The sequence below is a fragment of the Canis lupus genome, chromosome 23, assembly GCF_011100685.1.
Source record: "Canis lupus familiaris isolate Mischka breed German Shepherd chromosome 23, alternate assembly UU_Cfam_GSD_1.0, whole genome shotgun sequence".
In the NCBI taxonomy this organism is placed as follows: Eukaryota; Metazoa; Chordata; class Mammalia; order Carnivora; family Canidae; genus Canis; species Canis lupus.
In genome coordinates, this window is record NC_049244.1 from 13,802,752 (window position 1) to 13,817,393 (window position 14,642).

At 43.1% G+C, this 14,642-nt stretch overlaps 1 long non-coding RNA gene across 2 annotated transcripts in view; it reads right to left on the minus strand.

Annotated features, from left to right (window-relative positions):
* Positions 1 to 5,231: 5,231 nt before the first annotated feature.
* LOC102154000 overlaps positions 5,232 to 14,642 on the minus strand; it is a 62,778-nt gene continuing 53,367 nt past the window's right edge. Inside the window, exons 7-8 of one of the 2 annotated variants that reach the window (XR_005376901.1) lie at positions 6,675 to 7,039; positions 5,233 to 5,361 (exon numbers count right to left, since the gene is read on the minus strand). This is a non-coding gene — a long non-coding RNA (uncharacterized LOC102154000). Of the gene's footprint in view, positions 5,362 to 6,674; positions 7,040 to 14,642 lie in introns of both variants that reach the window. The other variant, XR_005376902.1, reaches the window with a different exon arrangement.

Here is a 14,642-nt window from a genome sequence, read left to right on the forward strand (position 1 = left end):
CTTGTTCAGGGAGGCCACCTGACCCAAGGCAGTCTGAGCAGAACAAGCATCTGAAAATGCAGCTCTCTCCACAGAAGCTGTTCGAAGAGACGAGCCCTTTCCCTGCCTGATGCTGTGTGCAGATGTTGGGCTGGGAATTTGTACAGTCTGTGTTGTCCTATTGCTCCCCGAGGGTAACAAAGCCAACACACAGAAGGAAGCAGGGGGCGGGGGGATTGGGGAATCCCACAAAAACAGAGCTCGGGCCACCGTGACCCAGGTCCCTGATTTCCTCCACACCCTGTCAGCAGAGAATGTATTTATGTCCTACTTCACCTTCATAGAGAAGCCTTCCTATAGCCCAGCCCCACATTGACCCCTGAGCTGAGCTCTTAGGATATATAGCAATTTTCCTACAGAATATTTCCTTTGGGGACGTCCCAGCATTTAATCTTAGAATAGATCACAAAGCTGTCCATATACCAGCTCTGTGTCCTAAAATTCCATTTCTATCATTTGTTGAGTACTCATTTTGTGCCATTCATTCAAGTTTCAAAACTTGGCATCCTCATTCTCTTAAATCTCCCTATATTGGGTGACTTGCATGGGTGCATTTTCTCCTCTACAGCTGGCTGAAAATTTCCCCAAACTTCTCTGAGATATGTCTTCCTTTCCATGCTTTCTCTTGACTGACTCAAAGCTTTGGATTATGTTGGATTGTGTCAGACCCTCCTCACTAGCCTTCTGGCTTCCAGACTCTCTTCCTCCTCTAATGCAAGGATTCCTAATAATTTTTGCGACATTTCTTTTTTGGTGTCCCATTGGCACAACTTAAGGGCTCTGCCATATAATGATTTTTAGATGCGCAAAGTAAAATACATAGGATTACAAAGCAAACCAATTACATTGAAATACAGTTATTGAAATAGAACCCCCCCACGTAAACATCTATAGTAATATATTAATGCCTCAGACAACAAGATCCAGTAGTAGGTTCAGTAACAACTATAATTTTAAAGCTGTAAGGAGTATAAATGATATTTTTATATATCTGCAACCACTGTACCAGGATGTGAAGATATCCATGATTTTTATGCTGACAAATATACAGATACTACTGCAATCTGGTGCCTACATTCAAGGTAGAAGAAAATACTGCATTGCCATCAAAGATTAGGGTAAATAAAAGGGTTAATTTTTTTTCTACCTAGGCACGAGGATCCCAGGTTAAGAGCACCCCCATTAATCAGTCCTGCATGTAACTGTGTCAGTTTCCTCCACACAATCTTTTCACGGTGTCTCTTCTTTCTTCAACCTGTTCTGGCTCTCTATTGCTCATTCGCCCCAAATCAAATTACTGGGCTCAGTATTTAGGAGCCCTCATGATACCTGCTATGCTACTTGTCCAAACGTTTCTGGCATCATCATTCACCTTGGATTCTGCTCCCTAGCAAGGTAATTTTTCTTTTTCTTTCTTTCTTTCTTTCTTTCTTTCTTTCTTTCTTCCTTCCTTCCTTCCTTCCTTCCTTCCTTCCTTCCTTCCTTCCTTCCTTCCTTTCTTTCTTCTTTCTTTCTTTCTTTCTTTCTTTCTTTCTTTCTTTCTTTCTTTCTTTCTCTTCTTTCTTTCTTCTTTCTTTCTTTCTTTCTTTCTTCTTCTTTCTTTCTTTCTTTCTTTCTGATTTTATTTGTTTATTCATGAGAAACACACAGAGAGAGGCAGAGACACAGGCAGAGGGAGAAACAGGCTCCCCATGGGCTCCCATGGGGAGCCTGACGTGGGACTCCATCCCAGAACCCCAGGATCACAACCTGATCCAAAGGCAGACACTCTGCCACTGAGCCACTCAGGGGTCCCCCACAAAGTGATTTCTTTGTTATCTTGAGAACACAGGAAATGTGCACCTCAATGTTTTATCCAGGCTTCTACATTGTCTAGTAAAAGACATACCATTTGCTTAAGCAAAAAAAGGTTCAAGTGTGAATGGATCCAGGTGCACTAATAATGCTTCCTGGTATCTTTCTCTCTAAAGCTTTCTTTTTTCAGCCGTGGCTTTAATTTCAGGTAAGATCCCTCATATTATGGAAAGATAGGACTGGAAATCCAGGCTTTCGTACATTTTTTTTCAGCTTTCCAGTCCTAACAGGAAGAGAATCTCACTCTTAATTATATCAAGGTGGGATAAAGCTGGGATCCCTTCACTTTCCTTGACTACTGTGATCACCGAGCTAGAATATTCTGACTGAATAGGCCTATATAATGTGCCAGTCCCAGGGCTGGTGATGATGTCAGCATAGTTAAATCACATGGAAAAAACAAGGAAGGGGTGCACCCCAAAGAAAAATCAGGCTGCTGTTACCAACAGAACGGTTCTTAAAATGAGCAGGCAAAAACAATAGATAATGTACTACTTTCTTGAAGCCTGGGTACCAAATCTTTTGATAAAATATGTTCTTCCCCTTCAGTTTCCCCTAGGCAGGTCCCTTCTTTTGTTCACAGAAGGGTAGGTAGGTTGGATAATTAATATCATTGAGCATCTACTGTGTGCCAAGTGTTTCATATCTATGTCCGAGGCTTAAAATTTGTAGTCACAGCTTGCAAGAACAGCGGTGGAATTCAGTTTATTTCTCCATAATCAAACTCAACTTGTTCTTTGGGGTGGGATCGGGGAGCTTTTGTCACATCAAGATAACTCAGATTCTCCTGGCTTAAAATTTAATTTCTTTTTGAGTCAGCGCTCAATCAATTCAGGCTTTACACTTAGTTAATTCAGAGTCGAAATTCCCTTTCAAGGTTGATCTCCCTTCTTAGGGGTTCTCCCTTCCCCCTTTGTCTCCAGGATGCTGCCTGAGTGCAAGGGAGAGCATGCACAGCAGCATCTCGGCTGCAAGGCAAGGCTGTAATCCAGTGACTGCCCCCTTGGGCCTCAGCTGAGCTCCCTCGTTCTCACCCTTGGGGAGTGGGCCTTCATTCCCACTGCATGCTTGCTGTATTGACTGCTGTCCAATGACCAAGCCATGGGCTGTTGTCACGATGTCTGTACTTGACACCGTCTTTCTCCTGACCCCAGGCCCCTCTCAGTGTGTGGATCCTTCAGCCTTCTGCTGGGTCCCTCCACTGGGACACAAGGAACTATGGATGTCTGTGGGAACCACAAATATTATCCCAGGTGCTCTTGCTGCCTCCATTTGCCTTCCTACTCTACTGTGGCACTCTAAGAGGCTCCCAGGGGATTCTCCTGCACGTTCAGCATGTCCTGAATTCATCTGACCTGGTTTTTCTAGCATCTTGCACACATCTCTAAACCACATTCCCTATGGGATGGGAGGATCACACCTTACCTATAATCTTGTCCTTTTCCATGTACCCCTGTGCTTTTATCTCCTCCCTGAGTGGCTGAGCTTCTCTTGGGACACATCTTCTTCCTCCATCCTCGAGTCCTGAGTTTACAAGCTTTTGACCTTCAGAAGCAGCAATCTTTTTTTTTTCTTCATTCTCAGAAAGTCACAGATTCTACAAAATGAAAACTCCTAGCTTTCACATCTATTATCTCCAGATATGCTTTGGGAGTCTATTTTGAATGTCCAAAGCCAACCATCTGGTGCTCTGCTCCTGTCTGAGTTCTGTTGTCCTCCTGAAAGGATGAATGCCTCACCCTCCCAGCTGAAGAGCAACAGCTCAACAGAAACGACCTGTATGAGTCTCTCGTTGCAGCTGTAACAAACTGCCACAAGCTTAGTGACTTCATATAACACATCTTCAGACCTGTAAGACAAGGAGTCCAAAATGGCTTTTATTAGATTTAGACTGGAACCTTTGTGTCTGCAGGGCTGCATTCTTTTTAGAGGCTGTAGGGGAGAATTTACCTTCATCAGCTTTTGGAGGCTGTTTGTACTCCTTGGCTGGTGGCCCTGCATCCCTCTCACCTCTGTTTCTGTCTTCACAGCTCCTTCTCTGACTCTGTCCTCCTGCTTCCCCCTTAGAGGGAACTCTGTGATTACATTGGGCTCACATGGGACTTGCAGGATACTTTCCCCATCTCAAGACCCTTAATTACATCCTCAAAGGCCTTTTTTTTTTTTTTTTTTTTACCATATAAGGTAACGCAGTTACAGATTCCAGGGACTATGATGTAGGTATCCTTAGGGAGCATTATTCAACTTCCCATACTATGCAAAATTTAAAAAAATTATATTAAAAATATTGCAAGATAATACCTTGCTCTATGTTCTAATTTGTTATATCTTTCTAACAACCCTATATGTCAAGTGCTGTTATTCTCATTTGACAGAAGAGTTAAGTAAAGTTTGGGTCAAGCAACTGTCTGACTCCAAAGCCAGTATTCTCTTTATTACCTCATGAAGAGTCCTTCTTCCCTCACAAGGCTACCTCAGCCCATACCAAATTTTCCTTTAACGCAAATCACCAGACCATGTCTCCATGTGGCAACTTACCATTTAATTATATACTGTTTGGAGTATATTCAGAGTATAGTATGGGATGTGTGTGTGTGCGTGTGTGTGTGCGTGTGCATGCGCGCGTAAGCCTTTCTTACCAGACAGAATCATAAATGCCTAAGCTGGGAAAAGATCTATTGCCTCTTTTGAACCACTCCAGTAGAGTCACCATGGGGTGGCCACACAGTAAATATTTCTAAAAACTTGCTGATTTGATAGTTAGTACTAGAATTTGCACCATCCAGTCAGCTAGCTAACTTTATTGAGTTGCTGTGGTATGGTAGACCCTGGGCCTAATTGAGAGACAGAAGTAAAAGACATACTCCTCATACTAAAGACATCCACAGTCTGATTGTAATTAATAGTACCTATTGCTCCTCTCCCATGGAACACCAGACCATGGGCCATACATGTCAGTTATTAAATCCTCACTGAATTCTAAAATTTAAAGGTGAGCTTTTTGACTTTTTGGTCCTTTTTCTTCTCTTCTTATGATTCTTTCCTTGTTTATCAGACCATTCTCATGGACTGATAAACAAGGAACTGGTTAGACTGAAATTGCATCCCAATTTCAGGCTAACCAAAGATGATGATTTGGTAGTTCCATTCACAAAAAGGTAGACACGTGAAGCCTGCCATGATACCAGAAGAGGATACTGGGATTTTAGATAATTCAGTATTAGGTTTTCCTAGGTCCCTAAAAATTCTTGTCAAAGGACTATTGGTCATGACAACAGGTTTTTGTAATCGGTATGGTTATAGGTACTGGCAGAACTGGAGATGATTTGGGGGCCAATTAGATGGCTGCTTACCAGGCCCAAGTGCATGGCTGCCTGAGGAGTCCTGCTAGTGAGTCTCAGAAATCTCCAAATTACATTCATCCTTGGTCACATTAATATTTTCTCCACTTCCTGGCCATCATCTTGTCTTTAATGACATGAGGTGGATGTGTATAGGAAAAGAGAAGTTGAAAACAAAATAGAAATGTTATTAACTATTGTTGGAGCCCACCGAGGGTGAGGCATTCGATGTGGGGGAGGGGAGGCTTTATGTACAGTATCTCACTCATTCTTTCTAAATATCTCTAAGAAGGTAAGTGTAATTATCCCCATTTTATAGATGGGGAGATGGATCTCATAGAGCTTAAGTAACTTGACTGAGGTAAAAAGCCAGGGTATGGTGAAGGACATTTTCATATCCTGGTCTCTTGGTTTCCCCAAAGCCTGCATTGCTCTGGTTTGGAAATATGGCACGGAGGCTGCCTGGAGGTATTGAAGTGGCCCTAGCAGGGCCTTTCCTTTGTTCCCTAAACTACATTCCTTGGACCAATGTTCTGTGAAATATAAGTAACATCCATGCCCCTTCCCCTCTCCCCAGATAACAGGTTCTGTAGTCAAATAACTTTTGGAAATGCCACTTTCCATGGTCTTAGAGAATTATCATAAATTAGCATACTGAAGACCTATAAAGCCTGTACAATGGAGACAACCTAGGTCAAGTCCACCTTCCCCCATACGTATTTCACAACTGTAATGCTTCAGCCTCTAAGGGAACATGTGCATTTGGGGAACATCCACATAGCACAGAGGCAGTGCCCAGCTTTGAAGGGAAGGTGAGAGAAGTAGAAAGAGAAGACAAAGCCAAAGGAAAGAACCATTCTCTGTTTCCTCCTTTGAAAACAGGCAGATGTCACCAAGGATGCCCAAAGGCTGTGAAAACTTCCCACTCTCTCCTGTGCAATCTTTAGGGAGGGAGCTTGTGGGTCATGGACTGCTTATGGGATGGTTATTACAATTATAGGCATTAAGGAGCATCCTCTCGGTAGATTAGCAGATGTTGTTGAGACTACACTGCAATAATATCACGAGCCTGATTTTCTGGGTCGAGGAGAGCCAAGGAGTGGGAAAGAGCCTCTCCCTCCACTTTCTGGATCTTTGTGTGTTAGCCTTCAGCGAATACACCTCAAGATACAATTTTAAATTAAAAAACAAGAAAGTGTATTGGATTAATTCATCATGGCTGGTTTTCTACCTGGAGCAAAACCGACTTTCTAAGCTACCCATCCAAGATTGCACAGGAAATGGCACAAAACCTGGGCTGGAGTTTTCATTACACAGTAGCTCCCTGGGCAAGTCTGAAACCAAGGGCTGAGGAGTCTGTGGAAGAGCAATGCAAAGCCCGGGCTTCTCAGAGGTACCTGCCCCTTGTCTCCTGGGTTAATAGCGCTGTTCTGTTCTTACCGTGCTGTTTTATCTGCTGATTTCATTGTGCATTGCTGGAAGATTTTGAGTTGAAAATGCTATGTGGTTAATTATACAGCTAATGAGCTCTGGGGAGTTTGCTTTCAGATTCCCTCACTCTAGGTGACAAGTGGAGAAAGTGCCACATAACATCTTCTGCCCTTAGGGAGTGAGTTAAACAGAGCTAAAGTCAGATTTTGAAATGCAGCACATTTATAGGAGGAGCATCTGGAGTTCTTGGATTTCTTGTACCAGGTGTATCAGTAAATCCTTTCTCTCTTCCTGGAAAGGCCTTTTGTACAGAGTGGGTTTTCTTGCCTTGGTTATATTCCTTTACATGCTTCTATGCACCAGCAGAGCTGTACCTGAAGGGGAGGAGGGGAAAGATGTGATATTTTACTAGCATCACTTCTTCTGAGTCTTCTGATGGGTCCTGCAAGCCTGTAGAAATCCCAGGGCCATCCATGGGTCTGTATTCCCCCAAATGTTAAATGCAATAAACTTTAAGCACCCATTCTTAGGAAGCTACAAGAATCAATTTTCCACAATAAATGAGAAACCAAAAAAGTGAAAGGTTTGGCGTTAGGAAGCTGACAATCCCACACAGAAGTGTGGTGCAGGGAAACCCCTGGATGAAAATGAAGGCAAGCCCGGGAATGACAACTGTGAAGCAGATCCCAGAGGACAAGACAAAAGGCTCTAGCAGGGAGAGTTTAAATTGAGAGGAAAAATGAAATGAATTGTAGAACAACTAGCAATAGCTATAGAGAAAACTTAGTAAATGAAAAAATAAGGCAACTATGAAATCCAGATAAAATGACAAGTTATACAAGAAGGGAAACATTGATAGCATACTACTTGGTTTGCCAGCGAATAAGTATTATAGAGCTATCATATTATAATAAAAATAATGAGATGAAGGACCTGGAAGTGGAGGGGTAGAGGTTTATAAGAAAGTTAAATATTTACCTGCTCTTATGAGTCATCAGTACATAATTTCTAAAACTGGCAAATGAAGAAATAGCAATAAAATATGTGCTTTGGTTAGCTGTGAAAAACTGAAACATGAACTCATAATGAATTAAACTAGACAAAAGTTTTTATTTCTTTCTCCTTCAATATAACTAGACAGTCCAGGGTTGTGGTGATAGTTCTATTCCACAATCTCCTCAATATACTCCAGTCTCCTATAACTGGTCTGATAGGCTTTCATCCCCAAGTTAACCTCATGGTTCAATGGGGCTGCTTAGATTCCAGCCATTAGGTCTGAATTTTGGCCATCAAGAAGGAAGAAAGAATGAAGAAGAAAGCAGTCACAGGATATGTTTCAGCTGTCTTTTAAGGAACTTTCTTGAAAGTTACATATAACACTTTTATATCTCTTTGACCTGGATTCAGTTGCATAACTATATGAAATTAAAAGGGGGACTTGAAAAAATATTTTTTTTCTGGAAATCATGAACTCAGCTAAAAATTCGGGTATGTATATCTATGGGGGAATGGGAAAACAGTTATAAAAAATGGCCATTTTTTCGACACATATAATTTAGAAATATGGGAGTAAATTCCAGAAATATCTAAATTTATTAGAATTAGTTACTGATTGGAAAATGAGGACTTTGGATGGGGGGTGCATATTATTGCTGTATTTTGTTACAAAATTTTGATACTTTTATCCCTTACCTTTTTAAGAAATTATATGCATTGTATTATATTGATAAATAAGTTAAAAGAAACAATAGGAGTCCCTGGCATGTGGGTGTGATAGCAGGCTATGCAGGTTGGGAGGATGTTTCTCTCCATTTTTTCTTCATAATTACCCCTGCTTGCTTGCTTGCTTGCTTGCTTTCTGTTTGTTTGTTTGTTTATTTATTTATTTATTTATTTATTTATTTTACCCCTGCTCATTTCTAAACATAAAGTGAATCTGGTATTCTTTTTTTTTTTTTCAATTTTTTAATTTATCTATGATAGTCACACACAGAGAGAGAGAGAGAGAGAGAGGCAGAGACATAGGCAGAGGGAGAAGCAGGCTCCATGCACTGGGAGCCCGACGTGGGATTCGATCCTGGGTCTCCAGGATTGCGCCCTGGGCCAAAGGCAGGTGCCAAATCACTGCGCCACCCAGGGATCCCTGAATCTGGTATTCTTAAGTGCCATTGCAAATTGAAAAATTATGATTCCAAATTACAGAGAGATAATAATTAGGCTTATATGGTCTTCCCTCTTTCTACTCTATATTTCTTGCTTTCCTATGAATACAAAGAAAATCTTCCCAGTAGACATCAGAAGCAATTATGATGGCAATAAATAAGTGACACATCTCAGAGACTTCAATAAGATCTGTGCACTTCCAAGGTGTTAGATATCTCCTTTTGGGAAGCTGGGCATCTTTCTACTGTGGTTTTCCTCTTAATTCATAACCTTTTAAACTGTAAAAAACAGTGAAGTTTAATCTGGAGATTCTGATCTCATTCTCTCAACTTCTTTGCTGGTAAATATTTCCCCCTCTCCAAATTCATATCCACCCCTGACTTAGAGAATGTCTCAGAGATTCCAGCTTTCTTGTCTCAGTGCATGTCTTGAGTGCTCAATTTATCTGCTGTATAAAAATGATCCACAGCCACAGAGAAGAAAATAGAATCTTAGATGAGAGAAACATAGTGCATGTCTCATGTGCCTGGGGGATAGTGATCAAAATGATATCAATAAAATTATTATTAGCTTCTGTAATCGTCATTTAATTGAAGTTCAACTTACTGAATGTAGTTGGACTTATTAAATAGTAGGTTGTATTTTTTATAGGTCACCCCTGATGTAGGACAACTCTGCAAGGCAGGTATTACCATCATCCTCACTTTAGAGATAAAGAAATAGCTCAGAGATGTGTCATATCTACACTAAAGTTTAACAATGAATCAGTGGAGTTTGGATTTAAACTTAGGACTGTCTGACAAAATCCTTGCTCCCTGTTTTTTGTTTTTAAGATATATTTATTTATTCTGGGGAGGGGGAAGAGGGACAGAAGGAGAGGGAGAGGGAAACTCTAAGTAGACTTCCTTCTGAGCTCGATCTCACAACCCTGAGATCACCACCCCAGCAGAAACTCTAGAGTCCTACAGCAGAAACCAAGAGTCCCATGACTAACCAGCTGTGCCACCCAGGCATCCCAAAGACTTTGCTCTTTGGATAGCATGACTTTGAATTTCTGGTAGCTACCCCATCCTAGGTCCAAGCTTCCAGTGTGTTCTGAACATGTCTTAAGTGCTATGCTAGCTTCAATGGAGAACACATAACTGGATGACACCGAATTCGTAGTACTCACTTTTCCTGTTAGAAGTGCCCTGGTTCAGTTGATCACAACTATTCCATTATTGAACAGATGCTGGCAGTGCCCCATGCATATCCTTTCATCCTTACAATCTAAGTGTGCACTGTCTGATTTCAAACACGTGGCACCTGCATTTCTTTCATTTGGAACTGTTTCTTCTCACTGGCCTTGCTAAACAGGCCTGAAAAACTGGGGAGTTAATGCCATCTGAGAGCTGCTCTCTAGCAATGATGGTTGATGACGTATCAATATGCCAACTCCCTTGCCCTTTGTGTGGGAAATCTGAGGTTTGTGTCCTATCCTGGCTCTGTCACTCCCCACAGGATTAGGCTACAGTTGTCCACAGCGGTAACTGACTGGATAATGAGCCTTTCATTGGCTGCTTTTCCTCCCCTGTCCCTGTTTTCCACACCCCTGGAGTGTTTCTGATAGCTTCCAAATAATGTATTTATGTTCAAATTCTTGTCTCAGCTCTTCCTTGTGGTGTTAATTCAAACTGAAACAGCATCCTTATCTATAGAAAAGTTGAGGACCAGGGGTGGTTTGGTTTAAAGCACAAACTTCAAACTTCATGGGTGAAGTGAGACTTGAGCTCGACATGGGGGTAGGATTTGGGTAACAGGTGGGGAGAAGGGGACAGCACAGGTGAAGGTGGCGAGATGTTCAAGGGGGCAGGTGGGGAAATGGGGTGCAGATTGGTAGTGGACTTTCATCCTGGATGATGGGGTCAGACTAATGCAGGAAAAGGAGTGCGGTCAGCAGGGAACAGGGCACCATCCCAGGTGTTTGAGTAGTGCCGGGAACTGTTGGAGGCACTATTTCCATCAGAGGCTGTGTCTGGCTGGGAGCAAGCAGACAGAATGAGGAAGGACAGTGCTGAGTCAGAGAAGCTAGTGGGAAATGTCCATGTGATCGAAATAGAAGGAAGACTGCATCTCAAGTGGAGGCAAAAATACAGTGAGGAAGAGTGGTTGTGAGTCATCAAAGGAGAATCCATTGTATTTAGTGGCTGACTGGCTACAAAGGACGGGCGAGATGAGTCAGTGGTGGCTGCTCTCCTCAGCCCACAAACCTGACGCCTCAAGCTGTGAGCAGCACTAATGACAGGCTGGTGCGGCTGGAAGAAACCAATTCCCTCCAATGGTAAAGTGCACACGGTGTCTGGCTCTCTCTGCTTCTCCTTCCCAAGGCCACGCTGAGCTCCTGTTGGATGGCAGCTACTATCTAGAGTGCACTTTTTAATTAACTGAAGCGGTGCTAAAGAGCTCGAGCTGGGGTCAGACCCAGCAGAGCTCCAATCCTACTCCTGTTGCCCAGGTGTATGGCTCTGAGCAAGCTTAGTAATGTCCCCAGCCTTGGTTTCCTTAGCTTTTCAATGTGGATGAGACGAGTCTCTCTCCTTTATGATGGTGCTTTGGGGATTTAACAAGATAATACATGGGAGTGGTCATTGCAATCCTGCAAGTGCTCAGGAAATGATGTCAATTATTCTTATCAAGGTAGGATGAACTGTCTCTCCCTTGCAATAACCATAAGAAAAGAAGATTATTAAAGTAAAAAACAAAAACAAAAACTCTATCAATATTTGTATCTAAATAGCTCTCTCTATTGTGAAAAATAATTTTCCCTCTACTCTTCTAGGTTCTTGACTGAGAACCCCATGTAGTAAAAGGTGGATTAATGGGAGAAAAACAAACAAGATTTTATTTTTTTATAGATTTTATTTATTTATTCATGAGAGACATGGAGAGAGAGGCAGAGACATAGGGAGAACGAGAAGCAGGACCCCGATCCGGTACTCGATCCCAGGACCCCCCAAGATCATGACCTGAGTTGAAGGCCTATGCTCAACCACTGAGCACACAGGCATCCCCAAACAGGGTTTTAATAACATGTATACTTCCCATATACATGGGAGAGACCCAGGAAAACTGAGTAGCTCCCTGACATGGCCTGAGCCATCACCTTAAATACTGTCTTCAGCCAAAGGCAAAAGAAGATGTAGAGGGGTTGGGGAGGCCAGTTATGGAAGGTGATCCTGAAAAAACACAGTAGACAATAGCAAGTTTGTTATGTAGATTTAAGTCCTTGCTTCTCTATTGATGAGAGTTTCTAGGAATTTCGAGTCATCCTCCTCTTCCTGGTACAGGGAGGGAGACACTCTTACATATGAAGATTTCTCTTATAAGCGTGAATTTCCCTCACAAAAGAATAACTTCTACTCAGTTTCCAGAGCTTCACCTGTGTCCGTTTCTTAATAATTGGCCTAAAATAATTCTTATACCAAGGGGGCATGCTTAGGGATGATATATGCTGCTCCCCTTCACTATCTACCCATCTGAGGCCTAGAAGCAAATAACACTGTTCAGGATTCTGCAGAAAGCTCAGCATTAGGATTGTGGATGAAGAAATAATCTTCTCAGCTCCAGACAATTTTTTCATCTCTCGATAGCTCCAATATTGGGGGAGTTTCTATTCTATTCTTTGTGCCAGAGATCATATCCCATTTCATGGATGGCTTTAGGTCAATAAGTAGGTCTATTTTTTGCTCTTCAAAAGGCTCAAACACAATTCATTTCAAACAAAAGTCACCACCCACCTCGCCTCCCTTTCATGCTCCTGACCATGAAAATGGTCCGGCACACACAGAACTCCCGCCCCGCTCAGCCGCCCAGTGGGGAGGATGGCAATGTGAATTCTTAAACACAGACCTGAGCTAAATAGGCACAATTGTCTCGTAGGGCAGGGATGACAAAGGGAATGCACCCTCTTTCATTCTGTTCTGAAGTCTGTGCTGGCTGATTCTTCAGCTGGCCAATTCACAATGCGGTGTTTCCGAGAGCGGTTATTTAGCCTGAAAAAAGCCTCTGAATTGACTAGGATGTCGTCTTGTGGCATTTTTCTTGGGCTTTCTGAGTGTGCCTGAGGCTTTCTGTTAATCCTGGACTGAATCCTAGGTAAGCCCTCGACTGGGCCTTCTCTCCCAACCTCCCACCTGCCTGGCACGGGTCCCCCTGTCGCCCCCCACACATGGCAGGGCTGCTAGTGAGGCCGGATCCTCGGTTTTCCTCTGGTCATCAGGGGAAAGTGCCACAGTGCTGCAGCTCTCAAACTGACCTTCCCTGTGACTAACATCTCCCATAGGATCAAACTGCGTGATTTCAGATTTCAGGTACTTAACAGAAATCCCCAAATGCTGGAAAGGCCTCTCCTAAATCTCCTCAGTATCAAAATGGCAAAATCCTGAAAGGGCTGCTCATCTCTGTTTTCAGGGGCTTAGGCCCTCGGCTGAACTGGGGAAGGGCAGATTTCATTAATCACCCAGTCTGGCTTCTTCAGAGCAGGATTCCATCCCCTGGGAGCAAAACCCTGTGCCTGGAGCTGCCAGGGTGAGGTTTCCAGGGGCGAGATGGGGAGTTTGGAGAGGATGAGATACACATCTTTTAATAAAGCCTGAAACGTTAAATTGCAAAAGAGGGAAAAAATCATTTTGTTTCCGTTGGGTGCCAGCAGTGGGTAATTATAGAATAGAATGATTTGAGGATTCGGTTTCCTTCTCTAGAAAAGTGCTGGAAAACTACTGAATGTGGGGGCATGTTTTAGTCCAGTGCTGCAGAGTCACCACTGTACAGTGGTCTTCCTTTGGGACATCAAGGGTTTTGAAGCAAACTGGTGTAGTATAAATACCTGGGCTCCCCCAGCCCATTTCTTTAGGAGGCCAGCATGCCACCCCCAGCTGCTCTGGGTGTTGGTTGCTAAAGGCTCACAGCTGTCACCTTCTCCAGGGAAGGTCTCTCCATGGCCCGTGCTGCCATGCCCAGTGGTGATGATGGGTGATTATAACTCCTACTCCACCCTATCCCCACAAGATAGCCCAAAAGGCAGTGAGTGACTTTTACTGAGGGTAAAAATCCCAGGCCCGTGTTTTTTGGAAGGACGAGTGTGGTGCAATTTACTTCCCAGAGTTCATATTGGGATGGGTTGAGACTATGCTTCATTTAAAAGCATGCTTTTGCTTAGACTTTTATTTTCTTTAAAAATGTTATTTTTAGGGGCAGCCCGGGTAGCTCAGTGGTTTAGCACTGCCTTCAGCCCAGGATCCTAGAGACCCAGGATCAGGTCTCACATCAGGCTCCCTGCATGGAGCCTGCTGTGTCTCTGCCTCTCTCCCTCTCTCTCTCTCCCTTTCTCTCTCTCTCTCTGTGTCTCTCATGAATAAGAAAAAAAAAAAAGGAACTCAATAAATACTTTTTTAAAAATTTATTTTTATTTATTCATGAGAGACACAGAGAGTGTGAGGCAGAGACATAGGCAGAGGGAGAAGCAGGCTTTTTGTGCAGGGAGCCTGATGCAGAACTCGATCCCAGGACCCTGGGATCATGATCCAAGCCAAAGACAGATGCTCAACCACTGAGCCACCCAGGTGCCCCTTGCTAAGACTTTTCATCTGCCTTATCCTGGATCCCTCATTTCCCTCTGAGTTTCACTTGAGGGTGTCCCCTCAGTAAATCACAGGCCTAAGAATCCCTGCTTCACAGGCCTAAGAATCACAGACCTAAGAATCCCTGCTCTGCGTCTGCGGAACCCAACCCAAGACATCTGGCTTATCCAGGAGGCAGGCTGGGAGCTGATTGGCT